Here is a 23,966-nt window from a genome sequence, read left to right as displayed (position 1 = left end):
AGAAAAGTCAGTGAAGATGAAGAAGAGAATGACATGTTCATGTACATGTGTGGACAGCACAGGCTTTGAGGCAGGCTGTATAGACACCGTCTGGGCCTTTGGCTTTCCTTATCTTCTGCTTCCTGAAGACTTCGCACACATCCTCATCACAGATCTTGAGTACAGGCTGAGAAACAGTAGGGGGGAGGGAGGGGCAGGGGATTGATGGCTGTGCTGTGAGACGGTCAGAGCGGGTGTGGGGTGTCAGACCAAGCTTTTGCTTTTCAAACCTGCAGTAAACTCATTCAGGTCTTCAGACAGCTGTTGATTGGCCTCAGTGCTGGGTGAGTCATTACTTTGAAAATTTGACTTTAGAACTTACAATGACTTTATAGCTCACAATTGTAACTATTTTGCAACAATATTGCAGTTTTTCTTTGTTCTTTCATTTTCCAGTTTCACTCCATCCCTGCACCATTTCTTTGTTGCCCCATGCCAAGGTCTATAGAATGTTGGTAAGTTAAAGATTTACATGCTTGGGTGTGGTTTCAGAAATAAAACTTTAATAGAGTTCTCACTAAGTGCCTCAGTGGCAGTAAAATGCACCCGTCTTGCGGGCTCATAAGGTCTTTTTGTTAAACCACTTACATTATACAATCTTTTTTTATCCCAACAATTTAGCGAGTTTGTACTTTCGCCGTCCCGGGAGCACAATGAATCACAGCACTTTATGACTTACTGGCCCGGACTATACATCCGAATCAATTTTCATGGAAGTGCCGGAGAGATTAGTAATGATGTGTAGTGGAAGTCTATTGTGGAGATTTAATTCATCAGTCATAGATCTGGAATATCCCAAAGACTTTGCAGGATTTAACAAGATCTGTGCATTTTTGGCTGGATTTTTATGTGTTAAGTGTCTTAGTTTGAGGGGCTTACACGGCATACTTTATATAGCTATGCTGTTATCATAAATAATAAAGCAACACACACACTTTGTGTGTCCACCTTTGACTGGTAGTACACGCGGACACGAAGACGGAGGTTACTGGCAGTCTTTAATAAATCCACAGATAGGTATATCCAAACAGAGAGAAGGCTTACACCACACGCTACATAAATGAGACCCAACAGATATGAATAGACACCAACGAACTTAAACAGACAAGTCAAACCAGGCTAATGTCCCTTGCATCCCCACTAATTTCTATACGTTATTAAGCCAAATTCAGTTTAAAAACAAAAGTCCAAGTGCAACACATAAGGATCAACTAGATACTTTAATTCAATAATATTATATTATAAAAGATTCTGTATTTTTTTCTGCCAAAATTAGTGTTACATGTGAAATCCTGTATTTTGGCTATTAGAGAAGCTGAATCATTTAACCAACAACCTAGATATAAAACAGATTAAATGCCTGTATCTGAACCAGGGCTTTCTAGAGCTAGTTTGGTGGCCTGGTTTGTGATGAATTTCAAACTTCTCTATAATAAGCAGCAGAGACGAAGGACTCAAGCATCCCCAGACCCCAGCGCCTGCAGAACTAATGTGCAGCGGTGGGTGGCCAGTGCCAGGCTAATGTGATGGACTCCGAGTGGCTGATTTACATGCTCACACAGCGGGATGTGAGATTTGAGCCTCAGGCGATGAGCTTCCATCAGCAGGGGATCCACAGAAGAGGGTCTATAGATTAAGAACACCCCATATCCTCGCTTTAAGAGGAATAATGACTGATCTGAACAATACTAGCTGAGGTTTTCGGATTGGACTCCATGAGCTGGTACTCAAAACAGCCATGTGAGATCTGCTTATCTATTATGCATGCACACTTATGAGTCAGTGAGGGGAGCAGAAATGAATGACGAAATATTTCAAGCATTTCATACAGACATGAGGCAGTTATGAATTAATAGCAAAATATGTTGCTAATTATCTCTGGCTTTAGTATTGTCATTAGCACATAAGCTTGTAAATGCATTCAGAATTTGGGCATAATATCAATTGTTAAATTATTTATTGTATCAGTTTTATATATGCATGAGGTCAAAGTTTGAACTTTGCATCTCATCGAGCCACATTTAAAATCAGGAGGTGCCTGTGTTATCCAAAAAGCTATGGATTGCATCTAATTCCAGACTGTGTCTCAAAATCCAGGATTAAAACGCCCATAGGACACTCAAACCAATTCACAACATGAAAATCTGATCCTTTCTATGACTTCACATGATTTATTTTGAAGAATTAATGTCAAAACTCCTCTGGGAAAATATGGCACTAGGGTAGGAAAACATTGTGTTTGAAGTTGATTTGAAAATTAAATGATTAAATAAAATAAACCATCATAATATTTACTATTTTCCACTGTGATACTAAAAATCTAAATCACCTGCTGCCTTAAAGTTTATTATCAACAAATTAACTAGACATTTCAACTTGAGTCATATAAAACTTTCTTAAAATGTTGAAAGTTGAAATTACTTGTGAGTATGGAGAGGAAAAAAAGGTGCCATGAATTAATCATATTATTATTATTATTAAGTTTTTTTTTTTTTTTTTTTTAAATGTACTCTTGGTCTGTGAATTATATTTGTCTCACTTTTTTTCCTAAACACTATGTAAAGACACTATAAAAATGAATAAATGAATGAATGAATGAATGAATGAATATTTTTATTAGTAGTAGTAGTAGTAGTAGTATTTATTTTCTACAAACTTGTAGTTATGTGGCTAGGTGGTTGCTTACTGTCACAAAGCCAACCAACCAATCAATCAATCAATCAATCAATCAATCCACCCTCCGTCGGTTTCAATTGTGGGTTTCTTTTTTTCCTATTTGATCCTCCAGAAGACAAAAACTTCTTCAAAAACTGATCCCAAAGAAAAGTTGAAGCAAACATATATAGCGCTTCCCTTTAAATGGTTAAACTGTAATTGTAAATATAATGTAAACATAAAGTCTGAGCCAATATCAGTGGAGTGTGTGTATACAATTTTCATTCATTATAAGAAGGGCCAATATCTTACAGTGAGACGAATTGAAGTAAATTAAAATCCAGGCCGTCTGCATTTTCATTATTCATATTGAAAATTCAGAATGTCAGTCTAATTTATTGTGCTGTAAATAATGCATTTGTTTGCATTTGTGTGTGAAGAAAATGAAACACTAAATATATGTAGAAAAAAAAAAATATATATACGTGTGTGTTTGAGGTGTGTGTGTGTGTGGCTTTGGAGAGTGACCAAATGAAAAGTCAAATATAATCATATTTGCGTCCAGTATACCATTAAAGAAGAGGAGTAATGTAGTACATTTCTTTCATTCCCCCTTATGTTCACATCAACAATAAGCACAAGTGAATGTAAAGGCTTTGTGGAATATGAATACAATAATTAGGCATGACATTGTCAGCACACAATGTTTATTCAGATGCTCGACAGAGATAGAACGTGTCATGGATGTGTCAACTGACTTGACAAAGTGCCTGTTATTGAGTGCAAAATTTCAGTTTTCTCTCTGTTTTCTATGTAAAGCTTTTAGCTCTGATTGAAGACTAAAGCATGTGACGTGGCAGAATGTTTTGAGCTTTTGGGCTTTGATGAGTCGTATAGACATTTTATACCATATTAGAATTGCTTTCTTACACTGAGCAGGCTATCTATCTAAACGCTGTCTTTTGTAGGGAGGGTGGGGGGAGCGCAGTCTCGAGGGTACCGCCGGCCTGCGAGGGCCGATGGGTGTATGTGACGAGTGGGGCGGGGCCGAGAGCCGTGGAGTGATTAGAGATGAGCGACACCTGCTCGACCCACCGGTCTCGAGTCCCACGGAGGAGATGGAGGGATATAAAACCAGAGCGACGACAGTGAAGGACGAGAGAGGACCAGGCCTGGGTTGTAGTTGTGTTTTGGTTTTGATTTGTGGGCGTCAGTCGTCTGTGAGGGGCTGACGCACTTGTTTTGTCTTTATTTTGATTATTAAAGCTTTCATTTTGATTGTCTGCCGGTTCCCGTCTCCTTCTTTTCATAGTTATTGAGTTTTTATTGTTACAAACATATTTTCTCAAGCCTAACCCAAAAGATGTGACACATCTCTTGATGTTCAGCATCACACAAATTGAAGAGGGAAGCAAGTGTAAAGTATCACAAAGACCTAGTGTGGTCTGGGGCACAAGATAAATTAGAACTTTTTATCATTCTCATTCTTAGAAAAAGTAAAGATTCTCTTAACATATGTTGACAGAAGTTCAGCACAAAGTTCAGAGTGCAAAAGCTCCAAAAAAATTTGGTCATTTTTATTCTCAAAAAAAATGTTTAATTAGCCATATAAGTAGCTTAAAAACTTTACTCAAACTTTACTCAAGGCCATCCAGGATGTAAATGTGGATGTGTAGTGAATGGGTGCCATCATCTCATCTGAATTAGGAGAGAAATATGCACAGATTAATCAAAGCTTGCAAGCAAAAACAGGATTGTGATGTGAGAGAACAGCAGGGGAGGGACTTTTTCAATGGAGGAAGCGTTACTATGGATTATATGCTCATACTGGCTAGAAACAATGGTTTAAAGTAAAAAATAAATAAATAAATAAATACATTAATAATAATAATAATAAATAAATGAATAAAAAAAAAAACTTAATCATGGATTTGTTTCTCACAAAGACAAAACTTTCACTTTAGATGTTAGGTGATGGACTGGAGTGGTGTGGATTACGGTGATGTTTTTATCAGCTGTATGAACTCTCATTCTGACGGCACCCATTCACTGCAGAGCATCCATTGATGAGCAAGCGATGGAATGCTAAACTTCCCAGAATATGTTGTTTTTTGTTGTTGTTTTTTGATGATAAAACAAACTCATCTACATCTTGGATGACCTAAGGGTGAGTACATTTCCAGCAAATTTTTGGGTTGAGCTATTCCTCTAAGGATTAACCATCCCGATGACAAGTTACACATGGACACATGCAACTCACATTTTCTAGCCTCAACAGCTGCATTAAACAATGTCATTTCTAACTACATCAGCAGAGAGTATGCAAATGTGGACATTATCATACAAATAAAACACAGCAGTGACGCGGCATGACCCTCCACCTTCAAAAGAGCACACAGAGCACTGACTCCCACACTCAGATGTCTACAGGGAGCAAGGGTATTGATAAAGGGGCACGAATATGTTTGAGAGTCATAAATCCAATAGACTGGGAGCTCTCGAGACCTGCGGAGCCTGTAAATCTAATGATGGATGCACCGAGAGCGTTTTCACTCCCTTCAGCCCCTGAGTCAGCAGCTGCTCAGCCTCACAAGGCAAATGCGAACAAGAACAGGACATACATCAAAACTAAGGTCACCCCGTGTGACTGAAGCACTCCATGTCATCTCAAGCGAGACGGCCTTAGACTCTGGAAAGAGCCGGTGGGCTCTTGAGAGGTGGATGGCACAGGCAAATCAGCCTGTGAAAGACGCCCCTGGGATTTTAGGACCAAATTTCAGGTGGAGAGAGAAAAAGAAGAGAGAGAAACAATGTTAAAAACCTAGTGAACCGCTCACTTGAACTGCTTTTTAAAGCTGCTGTAAGCAACGTTAGACATTCTGGAATTACCACACTTAGTCAATCAATTAGATACATTCTCCCTTTCCAAAACCCCAAATGACAAATTTACTACTAACAACTGAAGCTGAAAAAAGTATTTAGCAACTGTACAATGACCTGCTTAAACTATCACACACTTTCATCTTCCCATTTGCAGGAATGCACAAGATGATAACTGACTAAATAAGATATCTAAGGGATCCGAATTTCTTTTCACTAAATTCTAAGGCAGCATCGGATATCTTTGTTGCAAAGACAATCCTAGCATGGATTCTGTCAAGACATGAGATTGGGTTCACAAGGATGAGACGACAACATTTTTAAACAGAAATCCTCAATGATGAAATACATGAAAATAATTTTCAGGTGCATTCTGTTTTAACTTATCATCTTGTAATAAATTCAGTTCTACTGAGTATGAATGATCATAGGTAGTAAAAGACGACGATATACAAGCACTCTATATACTATATATTTTCAGATACATGTTTGTGATTGCAGGCTTTTATATACAGTAACTTAAGAAACGTTAATAAGCCAATAAAGTTTTCTCCTTGTTTTATGTTGATGTCACAGCTTGCAGGCATTAACTAAGCAAAAGTTGCTCATGCTTGTGACTCTTTAGCTCCGCCCACGACACACCTCCAGGAGCTCGACTGGTTTTGAGAAAAGTGGGGCAGCTGTATCCTTCTTTTATGAATTTGATAAATCTAAAGACTCTTCGGAGATATGAAGGATGCAATGCTACTATATACTGTAGGTACCGAAGACTAACCTGAGACACAAAAATACATAAAATTACATATAAATATCAGATAAAAAACTTAAATTAAAAAGGTATATTTCAAATGATTTCTGTAATAAGTTCTTAATAAGTACTAGTTCTAAATAAGTACAAAAATTACTAAAACAAAAACTGAAATAAATGTTTATTAAATATATGTAGAAAATAAAAAATAATAATAAAAATCAGCACATAAAATTACAAAAACATGAACAAAAAATAAAACAACAAATGGAAAACATTGAAAATGTTAATTCAAATTGAATATAAATATTAGATTACTGAATGATAACTGAATAAAAGCTTAGGTAATAATAATAAAAAAGGTTAATTAAAGCTATAGAGCTATTTTAAAAAAAGGGAAAATGACAAAAAGCATATAAGAAAATGTCTAAACTTAAACTTAAAATTAAAAAGAAAACTGAAAATATGAAAAAAAGCTAATTCAAATATAAAAATAGTATAACACTATGATAATACAAAATAACACTGCCAATATCTATTAAATAATTTGAAAAGAATCATTAATAAAATAACTTATTTTGACAAAAAAATGAAAGGATGCAATGCATTGTCCACGCAGAAATCAATGCATTGTGATGAACTTACCAAGAGACAGCTAAAAAATAGCTCCATCTAAGTAAAATGGACTATTTTAGTTCTGTACACTACAAACTTTATGCTTAGTAGAATGTTAGTTAAGCAAAATGAATATCACAGAACTCTCTTGGAATACGAGTCCCTATCTTGTGCAAAGCACCATTTAGCATGCCAAGTATCTAAAACCTTAGAAGACAGCTGCCTATATACAGCAAGGCAGCTCACTATGGTTTAGAACAGCGCTACAGAGTCAGTGGCAGGGTGTCAGAGAGAGTGTATGGAATTGAGTGGGACAGAGGGCTGACATTAACGATGTAATTAACACAGATAACCACAAGCTTTGCTTTGGAGAACCGCATGTTGTTTGTTGAAGCCCAGGCTTCTGCTGGGGAGCTAAAAATATCCTCAGCAGCAGGGTAGAAGGGACATACAGTATGTCAGAGCAATGAAGCCACGCTCCTGCTTGCCGTCTGCGGTCCCACATGTCAACTCATGCCTGCTTCACAGACGGGATGTGTGACTGAGTGAATCAGACAATGAGAGTCATGAGTCAGGCAGAACTCGTCAGACGCTGCACAGATGCACGGCAAAGCTCTCCTGAAATATCACAAAGACAAGCCACGACCAAATATCCTCAGATGCATCCAGAACAGTCAAATAAACATGCAGTTGATTCCAACAGACATACAGTACACATAGGCTACATTTTTACATGACTTTTATGGTTCAATGAATCCATGGAACCATTCCACCGCACAAAGGTTATTGTAGTGAAAAAAGGTTTATATATATATATATATATATATATATATATATATATATATATATATATATATATATATATATATATATATATATATTGAAGACCAGATCCAGTATGACTAATATGGCTAATGAATTTTATATGATAGGCTACATCTGTCTGCTTCACTCAGTTTTTTACTGATTCAAATGTGTTCTCACATGTTATAGACTACATGTTTCTTCAATTGTGATATTAATGAAATGTATTTTCTTTTTGTTGAAATTGAAAGCAAGATATATATTTTGAATGCATTAAAAATCTTTGTATTTTTTTTAAATATATTAGTATAAAAAAAGAAACAAAAATGTCAAAAGTATATATTTGAAGAAAATATAAATACTTTTTTTTTGCTACTGTATATGGTGGTTGCTACATGGTTGATGCTATATGATTTAATTCACAGACAATTACAACTTATTTACAATTTATACAAGTTTTGATTTTACGAGGGACTCAAATATCAAGTTGAATTTGAACTCCATGTACAACTGAACCAATTTCCTCCTCATTACCAAACTATCTTAGAGATTGGTTATGAAACGCTGAATTAGGACACTGCTGACAAAGTTCACAAGTTCAGAACTGTTTTTAAAACTTCTGTTCTGCAACCTACAGGCTTTCAAAGTACGTTGAACTTGAATTCCCCAAGACCAATGAAAAGTCAGCTTTTTTCATGAAATGACCTCTTTAATAATACTGACATTAATATTTCTAGGAAAACTGGGTCAGGGATTGTTTTTGTGGCCGTTCTGTGCTAGAATATAACTCTGTTCCCCTGCTGGTAGTGTAGGCTGGCCTTTTCCTTCCCTGATCATTAGATACATTTACTTACACTGGGTCACTAGTGCTTGAGCACCGTGAGACGTGGCTTAATGTAGCCAGCTGGCACTGCAGCATTACACAAATGATACCAAGCAAAGAAGCATGAACTAGACTGCTCTTTTGAACATTTAAAATAATCTGAGAAAACAAATACGTGCCATTTAAATGACAGTGATGGATGGAATTGATTTCTCTATAATGAGGCCATAATGTGTATTAGCTATGTGTTGTAGAGTGTATTTGCACTTTTTTTCATAGTTTGGCTGGTCCTGCGACTTATAGTCAGGTGCGACTTATTTATCAAAATTAATTTGAAATGAACCGAGAGAAATGAACCAAGAGAAATGAACCAATAGGAAACATTACCGCGAGAGGGCGGTAATGGTTCCTGGGTTGTGATTCGACACCAGCTGAGCGCACGCTGCCTTCCCGCAATTGGGCTAGTTTCGGACTAGTTTTGAGAAGCAAGTCTGCAGGATTTGTTTTGAAAATCTGGCAATCCTGATCTGAACGCACGTGCTGGAGATGTACTTCTAATCACAGGAGTGTTTTTACTGAAGAGATGAGCATGAAAATCGCATTAGATTTTTTGCACAGCCCTAACATCTAGTTAACAAAGCTAAACAGCATTGCCCTTTGTGTAATAAGTTACAGAAACTGTTAAACTCATCAACTTAAATAATAAAATACACTTACCGGTTGTGGTCCATAAACAACGCCCTCTCCAGACAAAGAGGGAACGGCTCCATCTTTCAAGAATAATCTTTGTGCGAATCCAGCATTAAACTGATTGAGATTGAGGAAGTTTTCCTCAGCAAGCTGTCCTCAGCAAAATGTGCTGCACATAGTTTTACATGTGCATTTATAATTTTTGGGAACCGAGTAAAAAAAAAATTGTAGTCATTGATCTCAAAGTACGGCGTCCCTGGGAAGCCCAAACAAAGATGATTAGACTCCGAGATGAAAATAACAGCGTTTCGATGACATGACGACAAACAAAAATGCAGTTCTTCTTCTTCTTCGTCGGAGCGCAGCAAGACCACGCCTCCTTTTTTGTGTATTCCTGAGGTTAGTCAAAAAACTGTTTTAGTGACGTCATTCCTGCAGGAAGTAGAGGGATGTAGTCCAAACTGGTCGTTCGATGTAGGCGAATTCTGTTAAATAAAATATCTCGCTTGGCATTGAACTTTGAGCTTTAGAATTTTACAGATATTATTTATACTCTAACAACAACATTACACACTAACTAAAGTTTGAAACATGGGATCACGAAGAATGGGACCTTTAAAGAAAGATGCCATTATTGCTGGTTTATTAATTTTTTTAACTCTTTGATCCATCCATTAGTGCGACTGAAGAATGGAGAAATGGTCATTTCTAAATTAACATCTTTTTAAGAGAAATGTGGACCAATCAAGCACCGTTTACAAGCCAAATGTAGGCTATACTGCATGCAAACAGTTCTACACTCTTCAGTTCTAAAACAGTACTAAACTATTATGTGCATGGATTTTGATGGGAGAGGACAACAAGAGATTGACTTTTTTACTCTAGGAAGTGTTATTATGGAAAGTTTAAAGGGGTCATATGATGCGATTTTAAGTTTCCCTTTCTATTTGAAGTGTTACAAGCTGTACGTGAATAGATACGATACCTAAAGGTGCAAAGACTATAGTCTCAAAACCAAAGAGATGATCTTTATAAAAGTTAAGACTTGTCCACGCCCTCCTAAAACGCTTCATTAAACACGCCCCCACATGTCTATGTCACGACATGGGAAGATTTGCATAACACCGCCCAAATGTTTACTCAAAGAAAAAAGGCATAACATTGATTCTCGCTGTAGTATAGTTGCTGCTGCCTCTTCCACCCTGCCATGTCATGGTTTGGTCTTCCAGAAGAGGACACGACTAGAAATCAGTAGTTAAGTTGGATTTAAAATACTGTTCCAGAACAGTTCATCCCATATATTCAGATGTGTGCAGCACATTTTACAGAAGACTTTACTGGGAGAGTAGCCTGCAATGCAGGTGTTCTGACAAATAATGTCAACAGACTATAAGTAAGTTTTCATATAAAATAAAATTGTGGCTGATGAGTTTTGAGCAGTGTACAGCAGAGGTTGTAGTTTGTGGTTTCTCCGATCACAAATGCAGACATGGTTTTATGTTTACGCAGCACGATGCAACGCAACACATAAAAAGACAATATAAGTCATTATAATAAGAAATGATGTCCCCACTGGATGCTGCAAAACAGGGGCGGAGTGGCAATCGGGATGATCGGGAGTTTTCCCGGTCGGCCGGTTGATGAATTTTCATGATCGGCCCATTATAAATTATTCAGAGAGTGGCCGGAGCGGGAACGCGGAGGCCGGTGTAGCAGTCGATTCTGTTCCCCTCGGAATGTCTGTTCCCCTTTATGCAAACATACTACAATTCCTGCGTAGTTGCCGAATTATTATACGTACGATCAGAACTAGCGTGTGCAAGAAGCGTGACTGGATGTAGCTACGGCAAGTCAAATAGGTCAAAATACCGTCCTAAATCTTAAACTTGAAAATAAATTTAAGACGAGAGGTTTTTCAACTTGAAATGCAAAAACATAAGACAAAAATAACGGAACAACTGCAAGATGAATATTACTAAAAAATAACATAAACGGGAGTGTGAGAATCATTTTACTATGCTGCAGTGTAACAAGAAATTTGTCAATTTTTGCTTTCCTTACAGTCAGGTGTGTTTGGTTTATTTGCATGCGGGAATGTTGCCAAATCCGTGGAATTTATGCTACTTTGGGAAATTGTTTGATTAACTATTTGGTTGGGTTTATTACACGGACCTGGCAACCCGACTGCTACACCGGCACTGTATTTCTAAGTCATAGTTACTCCCCTGCACACTCATCTCATCTCCCCCGTCATATTCTTCATACAGAACTTTCATGGTCACAAATAAACAAAACAAAAAAAAGTATTTAATTCATTTGTTTGTTCTTAAATTAACATAGAATGGAGTTAAACCTCCTGGGAATGGGGAATTTGTTTATCCAATGAACCGATTGCAGGTCAAGTCTGTTTGAGCTTTACTGTTTTGAAATGTACGGAGATAATGAGCGCCCCCTGCCCCCTCGTCTAATGGCAATGGCATGACCCAAAAATGGCACACGCCAGATTAGAGAGAGAGAGAGAGAGAGAGAGAGAGAGAGAGAGAGAGAGAGATCAAAAATTCTAGAAAAAACAAAAATAATTGACAGTCAGGAAGGATTAGCGTGGTTGCATAACATTTAACGATACCCCCATGGAAGGCAAGAAGAGAAAGGACAAAGGAGGGGCCGAAAAGGCCAGAATGAAGAAGAAGCGGATGCTGGAGGAGAATGCATCAAAGTGCTCAAAAATTACGGATTTAGTCCGAAATCAGGCGTCAACAGGTGAATTGACAGAAAAAACAGTGGCGCCACTCAAGCATTAACGTACGTTATTGCTAGCCGCCCGTGAACTAGCACAAGCTGAACCGCGTCATAGCTCATTATTACCATAAAGTTGAGCCACTTTCAACTCTCGGATTGACGCTCTGGTCACTCAAAACGCAACATCAAGGAATTTGACGCTCCTTGCAGCTGAGAGAAGCCAGCTTCCATTGAAAATGAATGACTTCCGGTAACTTTGGAAGCTCAAGTCAGCGGCGGTGTGAACGCCTCTCACGTGGCGTTGTCAAGGTAGCAATTTCACTGGATCTAAACAAATCAGTCTAACCATAGACCACGTGACCAGTAGCGGTGGCTTTCTTAATATATTTAAAATAATTTTGCAAGGGTTATGACATTAGTAGTATATATTTTTTAGAATTTTTTTTGACCACCGAGGGCTGGTGGTTTACGAAATTCCGGTAGATTTTTTGGTCCCACTCCGCCCCTGCTGCAGAATGCCTTGTTTGTAATGGCTTTTGTTGGTTTTGTCTCATCGCAACGGGACACGGCATCACAGTATGGTAAGGGACGTAAAATTTCTATCACAGACATGAGGTATTCGGGCCAGTCACAACACTGGATAGTGAAAGTAAAAAAAGTGAAAGTGACGTGACATTAAGCCGAGTATGGTGACCCATACTCAGAATTTGTGCTCTGCATTTAACCCATCCGAACTGCACACACACAGAGCAGTGAACACACACACACACACTGTAAACACACACCCAGAGCAGTGGGCAGCCATTTATGCTGCGGCGCCCGGGGAGCAGTTGGGGGTTCGATGCCTTGCTCAAGGGCACCTAAGTCATGGTATTGAAGGTGGAGAGAGAACTGTACATGCACTCCCCCCACCCACAATTCCTGTTGGCCCGGGACTCGAACTCACAACCTTTCGATTGGGAGTCCGACTCTCTAACCATTAGGCCACGACTTCTCATAGCTGGCCAATCAGAGCACACCTTGCTTTTCAGAACGATGAGCTTTGTGAAAATCAATGTGTTTCAGAAAGGCAGGGCATAGAGGAGATGCAATAATGTACAGCATATGAAAAACAATGTTTTTTTTTTCCTTAAACCGCATAAATCATTTCATTACACCAAATACACCAAATATTGTTATTTTATAACAACGTCATATGACCCCTGTAAGGTTAAAATGCCTAAATGATGGATAAGTTTAACAAAAACACACAACTTTTCGGTTCACAAGAGGTTAACTGATGGACTGGAGTGGTGTGGCCTACTGTGATGTTTCAATCAGCTCTTTAGACTGTCATTCTGATGGCAAACATGTTTTTGAGTGAACTATTCCTTCAGCATGTTAGATAGTCAATATGAGTCAAATCTACATGTCTATATGCATTAACATATATTACAATTGTTTCTATCTTTATTATTATTCAGTAAAGTGGGTCCCTAAGAGAATAATGAGCTCACTTTCCATTCACTAATTTCATAATAGGTCATCTAAGAATAGAACAGACTGGCAGATACTTCAGGAAAGTAAGATACTTCCAATGCACTTCCATGCCGTTCCCTGGGGATTTAACAAGGTGGAAGATCTTCTAAAGTATGAGGAGAAAACAGCACTTCTCATTAATCATGAAACATAAAAATAGCCACTTTGATCTATTAAGTGTTGATCATTTTATATATATGTTGCTGTTTGTTCTCTGTGATAACATCAAGATCAGGGTTACTTTATTTAATTTGGTATCTTTAGCGACGCATGGTTTAGTTGCTTTATTTAGAGTAAATGAATCCAAACTCCATGGGGAACTGCTATATGAGTCTTTTACAGGTCCTTCAGTACACTGTGCAGTAAGTATATAACAATATCAAAATTTGAATCTGTCTACACTCAATAAGAAAGAAAAATATAATTAATCATATGATCTGTCACCATACAAAACATCTTGGACTCATTTCTCAGTTTAACATGGTTGCGTAATTAGTTGTCTTTTAGTACTGATTCAAAATCCGAATAATGAACATTGTGGTTAAATTGGTTTGCATTTGCATTTTAGGCTTGTTTTTATAATGCATATGTTAATGACCTTTTAAAAACGTGTGTGTGTGTGTGTGTGTGTCTGTAAATCATTCCTGTGATGCAAACCAGCATAGCTCCGGTCTTCAATGTCACATGATCCTTCAGAAATAATTCTGGTATACTGATTTTCTGCTGAAGAAACAATTCTTATCCTCCTCCTCCTCCTCCTTCTTCTTATAATTATTATTATTGTTGTTGTTGTTGAAAACAATGCTACTTAATATTTTTTTTTTGGAAACAGTGATACATTTTTATTTATTTATTTATTCTTTGATGAATAGAAAGTTCAAAAACATGAATTTGAAATAGAAATCTTCTCATAAACCTTTTTTTAAGTCCTAGAATCGACAATTCAGAATTACAAGATTGCGTCTCAAAAAACAAAAACAAAAAAATGATAGATATGGAGAGATATAAACTATACGTATAGTGACTAATAATGAGACCAAACTGTTATATATGCAACCTTTTTTTCTTCTAAGATATATAAATACAAACTCAGAAATGAGAGAACAAGTCAGAACTGTGAGATAAAAATGAGCAATTATTTGTTTATTTATTTATTTATTTAGCTATCCATCCCATGACAGAACGAATCTTCCTTATTCAACCGCTTATCTATGCAGCGTAAATGATTCAAACTAGGAAGTTCCTGTCAGGCTTTAGGCACAAGTGAAGATTCACTGCTGACTTGTATGACTAAAAGGGCTCAATTCCGGCAGACACAAAGATTTCTCATCCCTGTTTAACTGCACCCGGTCCACTTCCACCAGCGCCGCAGGCCACCAGCTAATGAGTGATCTGGCACAGGCCTGTCTCATTATAGAATAGGCAAATAAACCTGTTGATGAGCAGATATGTGGCAGATGTGGCAGATTCGGAGGGAACATGGGTCTTCTGAGGGCACCCAAGTTGGCTGGCGTTGAAACAAGGGTAATGAGATGCAAATCAAAACGCTAAACATTGGCTTGTCACGTCTGCATTTGTGAATAATTGACCAGAGCCCAGTGTTTAGATATTAATTTTGTTAATTAAAGCCTAGGAGTCACTGCAGACATATTTTACAGTGTGTGTTGGGCGATGGGGATGCCCTCGAGATAAAATAAGGGGAAAATAATGCATACATAAAAGTAAATTATTTTAGCTTAAAAAAAGGGGGTTCTTTCAGGGATTTGAAAATGCAGATTTTTTATATCAAAACATTATTTGTTAGCATATGTACAACTATCTTAGCAGTATCGACATTCATACTCTTAACTAAGACAATCACATCTCAGAACATCTACTAGTGATCAACATTTCATGGACTGGCCGTATGCAGAGACAGAAGTAAGGACAAGGGTCATTAAGACTTGTTTACTGATTTTTTTTTTTTTTTTGCTTAAAAACAGAGAAAGAAAGAATCTGCCAATGGGGTCTTGTTTCCCTTTGAATTAAGTCTGTTTCATACACCATTGGCAGAATTTATCTATAAAAAAAAAGGCCTACATTTCATAATTAATTTTGCTTTTCAAGTAAATATACTCTTTGTGTAAGTAAAACACAAACTTAAAACATTTAAGAATTATTAATATTATTATTATTTGTGTGTGTGTGTGAATATACTAGTGGTCTAAGATTTCTGCACAGTAGTGTATATTTAAATAGAAAACTTTTGTTAATTTGTAATAATATTTTACAATGTTAATTTTACTGGATTTCTAATCAAATCATTCAGCCTTGGTGAATAATAATAATAATAATAATAATAATAATAATAATAATAATAATAATAATAATAATATTATTATTATTATTATTATTATTATTATTATTATTATTATTATTATTGTTGTTATTATTATAAATCATTAAATCTGACAAAACAATATCTTCAGTTGAAAAAAAATTATTTGCGAAAAGCAAACGTGACACACACATACTCTGACTGATTATGGCTACCCTTCAGACAGTAATGAGTTATGAATGCTAGTGTGAAGGTTAAATCATCTTGTAACAACAGATGCAGATGGAGATGATTTTGTTTCTTTTGTGATGAGAGTCAATAAAAAGGCACATCAGCGCAGCCTTAAATGTATTCAACATGCTACAGTTAGTACAAAATTAATTACTCGCAAATTCCTGTTATTGCTAATAGCATTATATTTTTTTTTCTGGTTTAATCATTCATATTAAAAATAATAATGATAATTATATATATATATATATATATATATATATATATATATATATATATATATATATACAGAGAAAATTGAGTCGGAGCCATTGCAAAGCAGTTAGCGTATATGTTGAGCCATGGTTTATGGCAGTTCCTGATCCTTTCAGAAGCAAATATAGCCTTTGCAAACACTAACAAGAGAATTAATGGTGGGAGAGAAAATGGAAAAAGTGTCTCAACACAGCTGTTTGACATTACAGGCCCATCAGTGTGTTTTTGTTTTACAGTATTTTGCAGATTCAGCAGCAGGCGCATGAGGGAGTGAGTCAGCAAGACCGAGTCTCATAGAGGACAAATCTCAATATCTGTCACTGTTACGCCTCCACTATCTCTAACACACATCCGCTGTCCTCCTACAACCAGACTGCACTTCACCTAACATCCCTTCGCAAAGTATACCACCATAACCAGTTTCCAAAAAAAATAAAAAAAATTATTCCCTACTTTTAAGATACAACGATGCCTTTATATCCTTTTCATTTCATTCAAATTATGTGCAACATGATTTAATTATTCTGCAATTCATATTTTCCACAAATTACTCTGCCATATACTGTACTATCTAAATTAGTAAGACTTCATTAGTTAATTTATATCACTAATTGCTTTTAAAGAAGAAACTCCCCAACAAATCATAACGGGTCTACTCAGTACACATTTTCCATTCTTTTCAAAAATCTAAAAAATAATAAAATAAAACAAACAAATAATGAAATTTACATTTACAATAAAATAAATAAAATACAAATAATTCTACAAAAAGTTAAACATCAAGATGCATAAAAATATTCCAGTCTACAAATAAAATGAAAACGTAACCCCAAAACAGGTCAATATCAGGTCATAAATATGTCAAGTATGCATGATAAAAATGTCAGTATGCATGATAGACACATCACACCTGCACCACAGCCACTGTAGACAGCATGACATCATTGATTCTAACATACAGTACAGTGTTCCTTCACCACCTGTGTCTTTTTCAATGCCCACTTTTTGATGCAGGTTTCTGGGTTCTGCCTAAATAGACATCTTATTGAGATCTTATGTCCGGTCAGTACTCTCAGGACCTGAGCTAAACAAACACACAGATCCTCACTAGAGATGCACTGCTCACCGGACTTACTTGTCCTATGTTATTTATTTATGTATTTTGATGAGAGGGAAAAAACTAAAAACAACCATCCGCCATCAAATTGATCAAATATTTCAGTACTGGCTAATGCAAAATACATGTCAAACAGATATGAACAAACTTTCACTCAATTACATTCCATCATTGCTAATATAATAATCAAATATGATAGAATGAAGACACAGAGTGAAAATACCTACAGTTTGGAAGTTTGGAAAAATTCAGATTTGATGTATTTGAGAGAAATCTCTTACATTCATTAAGGCTACTTTTATTAGATTAAAATGCTGTGATAAAATGCTGCTTAAATAACAGCAATATAGTGAACTAATATTGAATTTTAACATTTTGCAAAAATTTTAATTTTAAATAACTGTATTATATTTAATTGAAATTTAAAATGTATTTATTTAAAATGATGATTAATGAAGGTTCATGTGACACTGAAGACTGGACTAATTATGTTGAAAATTTAATTTAAAATCAAGTTATTTTAAATTGTAATAATACTTCTCAGTTTGTACAGTTTTACTGTATTTTTTTTTTTTCAAATAAATGCAACAATGAAGAGCGAATCACTTTCAAAAAATCTCCAACTTTTGACCAGGAAATAAATAAATAAAATAAATAAATAAATACAGAATATAAATTTCCAATACACATATTCAGTCAAACTGTCTGGCATCTTCAACAATTCTTCTACAATTTCTATGAACGCAAATTGTCATGTGACCGTCTATTCCTGCCCAAACAGATTATTGTTGGACAGAATAAGCTGTGGACCAAACATGAACTAAATTCATTTACTTAATACCTAAGCAACTTTTGCATTAAATATACTTTGTTTCAAGCTTCTTTCCACAGTAAATTTAATCTCAGGCCACTGTCCATCAGCCATTGTTTGACCGGTCTCAGATATCAGTGCTTGACCTCTGATATCCCCTCTGGGAAATAAACCATGGCCTTGGTGTCAAAGGCATTTCACACTGAAGCTGTTTTCCACATTCCTAATGCTTAGATGAAAAATAAATAAATAAATAAATAGAAAACAACAACAACAACAAAAAAACTTTAAATCACACTATCAGACACAGTCTAAGGCTAAGGCCACAATCTGTTCCTGAAAGCAAAAACTGTGCTAATCCTGTGATTTTCAGCATTAGGGCAGATCTCAAGATTTATAATGTTGACCATTTATGTCTCGCACTCATAATTCCCTGCCTGCATATTGCTCTCAGTGACGGCTGCATTAGAATTTAGATTTCATTAGGTCTTAAGGCAGATCTTCTCTGACTGAAACCTTTCCCATCTGGCACTGTGACACATGGCCACACACTTTCCCTGTCAGTCTGTGTCTGTCTGGAATTTTTTTTCTTTTTTTTTTACGTTATATTTATGGGTGTTTTCTGCCTTTATCTGAACAGGACACTAAAAATCTGATAGGAAAGCATTGGATGGAGAAAGAATGAGGCAGGATCAGCAAAGGACCTCAAGACAGGAATCGAATTTGGGTCGCTGTGAGCACAGTTTAAATTTATCTCGATGTACTAGGCTATTGGCACCAACATTTTTCCATTACTCTAAAACATGGATCCTCAAATCTTGTCCTGCAGGGCCAATGTACTGCAGAGTTTAGCTCCAGCCCTGAACAAACTCACATACCAATGATTTTCTAATGATCCTGAAGACATTGATTAGCATGCTCAGGTGTGTTTGATTAGGTTTAGAGCTAAACTCTGCAGGAAAGTGGATCTCGTAGGCCAGATTTGAGGATCCCTGCTCTAAAAGAACAGTTCACCCAGAAATGAAAATTGGCTGAAAATGTACTTAAGCATCCAAAATGTAGATTGATCCAAGATGTAGAGTTTGTTTCTTCATCAGTACAGATTTGAGGAAATGTAGAATTAAATAACTTGCTCTCCAATAAATCCTCTGCAGTGAATGGATGCCATCAGAATTGTGATGTTTTTTTGGCTGTTTGGACTCTCATTCTGACGGCACCAATTCACTGCACCTGTTTCTTATCTCAAAATCTTATGAAGGTCATTTTGGGCTATTTAAAATGAACTAATCTGCATCTTAAATGGCTTGTGAGTGAGTACATTTTAAACAAATGTAATTTTTTGGGGGGATGAACTATTTCTTTAGGACTTTTCCCCTCTAAAGTAAAACATTGAGATGTAGTTTGGTTTGTAAACTAAGGTAATGCATGGAATTATTGGCAGTTATTATCAAATCAAGCTTTAAATTTTGTACTTTTATTTATTTTTGTCTTCAAATCTGATCAGTTAGTATAGCTTAAAAGTTCTAATTGACGCCAGATATCTGACAAAAATATCAGATGTGACAGACAGTGTAAAATACAAAATGGTTTTCAATCATCAAAACAATAAAAGTTTAATACAGCTACCCCCCCCCCCCCCCCCGCATATTAGAATGCGTCCTGTTTAATTTGTTTTTCCTAGCAAAAAATAAATAAAAAAATAAGTAAACAAACTACACATATACTGTGGTAATTTACACACAAAAGCTTTTAAAATTAAAATTACAATATTTTTTTCTCCTTAAGCGCAATGAAGACCATTTTATCATTTCATATAAATTATAGTGATGTGTTGTACACTTGTACCAGTATCAAACCGTAAAGCAGTATGATCAACTACATCCAACTTTTTCAAAACATTCAGAGGTGCATGCATATAAATTATATCACCATACTCCAATACTGATAGAAGAGTACTTTCTACTAAAAGTTTTAGAGCAACAAAGGAGAAACATTATTTTAATCATTGGTTTCAATTTATTTAAAAGACCATCGATATGAGAACTACAAGTCAGTTTATCATTGAGCCAGATATCAAGATATTTATAAGATGAAACACTTTCAATCTGCGTTTAAAGTTTGAATCTTAAAATCATTTAATGATAATCTGGACCTTGTAAAAATTATGTTTTTTTTTTTTTTTAGCATTTAACACTAATTGTAAGTTACCACGAGAAGTCTAAAATGAATTAAAAACATTCTGTAGAGCAAGGCTCCTCAAATCTGGCTCACAAGATCCACTTTCCTGCAGAGTTATTTCTAACCCTAATCAAACAATCCTGATCATGCTAATCATTATCTTCAAGATCATAAAAAAAAAATCACAGTTAGGTAAATTTGATCATGGTTGGAGCTAAACTCAGCAGCGCATTATCCTTCCAGGACAAGATTTGAGGAACCCTGCTGTAGAGAGTCCATTGCCACTTTTAAAGATGGAGCCATCGTGTATATGATAGTATCATCGATCAATCTTATCAGATTAACTTTGATCGTTCACTCTTCCGTGACTGCAGCACACCTGCAAAGCGTTAGCACTCGTTAGCTTGTCATTAGCATTTTCTTTTCTCCTCTCCTCTCCTCTCTCACGCTGCAGTTTTCCACAAGTTCATCAAACAACCGCAGTAAGAATATTTCATCAAGCACGGTGAGTAATGGCTTCTCCTACAATTGTTATTTGCACCTCTTGCCACATGTACAGTTTATCTATCTCTGTCGCTGATGAGGGATTCACATGTGATAAATGCAGGGAAACAGTTAGGCTGACAGAGAAGATTTCAGAATTAGAGACACGCATCCAAACTTTAATTGAGGACAGTAAGAATGTTAGGGCTCTAGATACGGCTTTGGATGCATCTAGCTCAGGGATTCCTGTACATTGTCCGGTTCCAGTAGAGCCCCTGCAGCAGGGCAACTGGGTGACGGTGAGGCAGCGTAGTCGTGGGTCAAAACACCGCTCTTCTGTTCCGATCAAAACATTAAACAGGTTCTCCCCACTCAGTGATGCACCCACTGAGAAACCTGATGAAAGTGCTCTAGTTATTGGCGATTCTATTGTACGGAACGTGAATATAGAGACACCAGCCACCATAGTCAAATGTTTACCGGGAGCCAGAGCGCCTGACATCTTGGCAAATTTAAAAGTGCTGGCTAATGCTAAACGTAAATACAGTAAGATTGTTTTTCATGCCGGCGCTAATGATGTTCGACTTCGCCAGTCGGAGATCAATAAAAATAACTTTAAAGAGGTGTGTGAACTTGCAAGCACGATGTCAGACACTGTAATATGCTCTGGTCCCCTCCCTGCTTACCGTGGTGATGAGATGCATAGCAGATTGTCATCACTCAATGGCTGGATGTCTAAGTGGTGCCCACAGAATAACATAGGTTATATAGACAATTGGACGAGCTTTTGGGGCAGACCTGACCTGTTTAAAAGAGATGGTCTTCATCCTTCCTGGGGTGGCGCCACTCTCCTGTCTAGAAATATGGCAAACAGTCTTAGTGTTTATACTTGACTAACTGGGGCCCAGGTCAGGAAGCAGGACAGACTGGCTAAACCGACCGTCTGCTAGCTGCCTCCCGTCACAGAGGTCAGTTAATTCTCAGCACATAGAGACTCTTTCACCTAGATATCACACTATAGAGACTGTGTCTGTTCCACGAACTAGAAAATACAAAAAACGTCCAAACCAAGTTAAGGTTAACAATTAATTGAGGTTCAACAAATAAAAAACAAATGCAATATGGATAAACAAATGATAAAGATGGCTTATTGAATATCAGATCCATTTCTACGAAAACACTTTTTGTAAATAATATGATAACTGATCATAATATAGATGTGCTCTGCTTGACAGAAACCTGGCTAAAACCTGATGATTACATTATTTTAAATGAGTCCACCCCCCAAGATTATTGTTATAAACACGAGCCGCGTCTAAAAGGCAAAGGGGGAGGAGTTGCTTCAATTTATAACAACGTTTTCAGGATTTCTCAGAGGGCAGGCTTCAAGTATAACTCGTTTGAAGTAATGGTGCTTCATATAACATTATCCAGAGAAACCAATGTTAATGATAAATCCCCTGTTATGTTTGTACTGGCTACTGTATACAGGCCACCAGGGCACCATACAGACTTTATTAAAGAGTTTGGTGATTTTACTTCCGAGTTAGTTCTGGCTGCAGATAAAGTCTTAATAGTTGGTGATTTTAATATCCATGTCGATAATGAAAAAGATGCATTGGGATCAGCATTTATAGACATTCTGAACTCTATTGGGGTAGACAACACGTTTCAGGACCTACTCATTGTCGAAATCATACTCTAGATTTAATACTGTCACATGGAATTGATGTTGATAGTGTTGAAATTATTCAGCCAAGTGGATGATATCTCAGATCATTATTTAGTTCTGTGTAAACTTCATATAGCCAAAATTTGTAAATTCTACTTCTTGTTACAAGTATCGAAGAACCATCACTTCTACCACAAAAGACTGCTTTTTAAGTTATCTTCCTGATGTATCCGAATTCCTTAGCATATCCAAAACCTCAGAACAACTTGATGATGTAACAGAAACTATGGACTCTCTCTTTTCTAGCACTTTAAATACAGTTGCTCCTTTACGCTTAAAGAAGGTTAAGGAAAACAGTTTGACACCATGGTATAATGAGCATACTCGCCCCCTAAAGAGAGCAGCCCGAAAAATGGAGCGCAGCTGGAGGAAAACAAAACTAGAGGTATTTCGTATTGCTTGGCGGGAAAGTAGCATATCCTACAGAAAAGCATTAAAAACTGCTAGATCTGATTACTTTTCTTCTCTTTTAGAAGAAAACAAACATAACCCCAGGTATTTATTCAATACAGTGGCTAAATTAACGAAAAAATAAAGCCTCAACAAGTGTTGACATTTCCCAACACCACAGCAGTAATGACTTTATGAACTACTTTACTTCTAAAATCGATACTATTAGAGATAAAATTGCAACCATTCAGCCGTCAGCTACAGTTTCGCATCAGACAGTGCACTATAGACCCCCTGAGGAACAGTTCCACTCATTCTCTACTATAGGAGATGAAGAATTGTATAAACTTGTTAAATCAACTAAACTTACAACATGTATGTTAGACCCTATACCATCTAAGCTCTTAAAAGAGGTGCTTCCAGAAGTCATAGGTCCTCTTCTGACTATTATTAATTCCTCATTGTCATTAGGATATGTCCCCAAAACCTTCAAACTGGCTGTTACTAAGCCTCTCATAAAAAGCCACAACTTGACCCCAGAGAACTAGTTAATTATAGACCAATCTCGAATCTCCCTTTTCTGTCCAAGATACTAGAAAAGGTGGTATCCTCACAATTATATTCCTTCTTAGAGAAAAATGGTATATGTGAGGATTTCCAGTCAGGATTTAGACCGTATCATAGTACTGAAACTGCTCTCCTTAGAGTTACAAATGATCTGCTCTTATCATCTGATCGTGGTTGTATCTCTCTATTAGTTTTATTGGATCTTAGTGCTGCGTTTGACACAATTGACCACAACATTCTTTTGCATAGACTTGAACACTTTGTTGGCATCAGTGGAAGTGCATTAGCATGGTTTAAATCGTACTTATATGGCCGCCATCAGTTCGTAGCAGTGAATGAAGATGTATCATATCGATCACCAAGTGCAGTATGGA

General features: G+C 36.6%; 1 long non-coding RNA gene across 1 annotated transcript; it reads left to right on the top strand.

Moving 5' to 3' along the window:
• The first annotated feature begins 222 nt into the window (after positions 1-222).
• On the top strand, positions 223-3,837 carry LOC113052844 (uncharacterized). Its single transcript, XR_003277118.1, has 3 exons — positions 223-323; positions 436-494; positions 3,663-3,837. It is a non-coding gene; the product is annotated as an uncharacterized LOC113052844 (long non-coding RNA).
• Positions 3,838-23,966: the final 20,129 nt, after the last annotated feature.

The sequence above is a fragment of the Carassius auratus genome, chromosome 33 (assembly GCF_003368295.1).
Source record: "Carassius auratus strain Wakin chromosome 33, ASM336829v1, whole genome shotgun sequence".
NCBI lineage: Eukaryota > Metazoa > Chordata > Actinopteri > Cypriniformes > Cyprinidae > Carassius > Carassius auratus.
Note: the sequence above shows the minus strand (reverse complement) of the source record. Positions and strands in the feature narration are given on the sequence as shown.